We start from the raw sequence: 898 nt of genomic DNA on the forward strand, positions 1-898 counted from the left end.
AATGTAATTGAATCCTTATCTACATTCTCTTACAACAAAGAAGAGCAAATCTTCTCTATTTTCTGTCATATTTCTCAACAAAAATATTGATTACCATTAAAACTATAATGACTTGGTATCTAAACACTCCTTAAGTAATAGGCTTATTTTCAAAGCACACCTAAAGCATGTAAAACAAGACAATTTGCGAATAATCAACAAAACTCAGCAACATAGCGGAAAAACATCCAAATTAGCAATTAAATACTAAAACCTTCCAATTTCTTCTGAAACAAACCACAAATTACAAATATCATAGCCAAACCACTCTTTTTCCCTCCACTTTTCAATTTTCTCCAGCAGTCAAACCACCAATATTCACGCGTTTCCCGCTTCGAAATTCACTCCAATAAAATTGATTAAAGAGAACATAAACGTAATATATCCGGAAATAAGTCGAAGTACAATTTTGACTACCGTAACTGACATAATCGTCCTCCTGATTACACTAATCTTTTTGAAATAATTGACAATTACCAATAAAGAGGTATTTAACAACGAAAACTGAGTCATCTGACGAAAATTTGTTTACAAATTCTGACTCCAAAACAATTAGCAAAAGCCTTGCAACACGGCTAGCTTTCATTCAGTCGACTACCAATTGAAAAACAGCAAACCGCTCAAAAAAACAAAAAAAGCTCAGAGAAATAAAGGGAACAGAAATTAAGGACGTCAAAAATTAAATTCTCAAATTTTTTGAACAAAATCATCAACAAAATGCTAGTTCACAGCAACAAAATGCTAGTTCACAGCAATTATTATATATTTAACAGAAAGTCGCAAAGAATGAAAAAGCCAAATTTTAGATAAATTTGTTTCAGTGAGAAGTATCATGCTAGCCGTCAATGTCACCTTTTAG

This window comes from Convolutriloba macropyga, chromosome 7 (assembly GCF_964194025.1).
Source record: "Convolutriloba macropyga chromosome 7, txConMacr16.3, whole genome shotgun sequence".
NCBI classification, from domain to species: Eukaryota; Metazoa; Xenacoelomorpha; order Acoela; family Convolutidae; genus Convolutriloba; species Convolutriloba macropyga.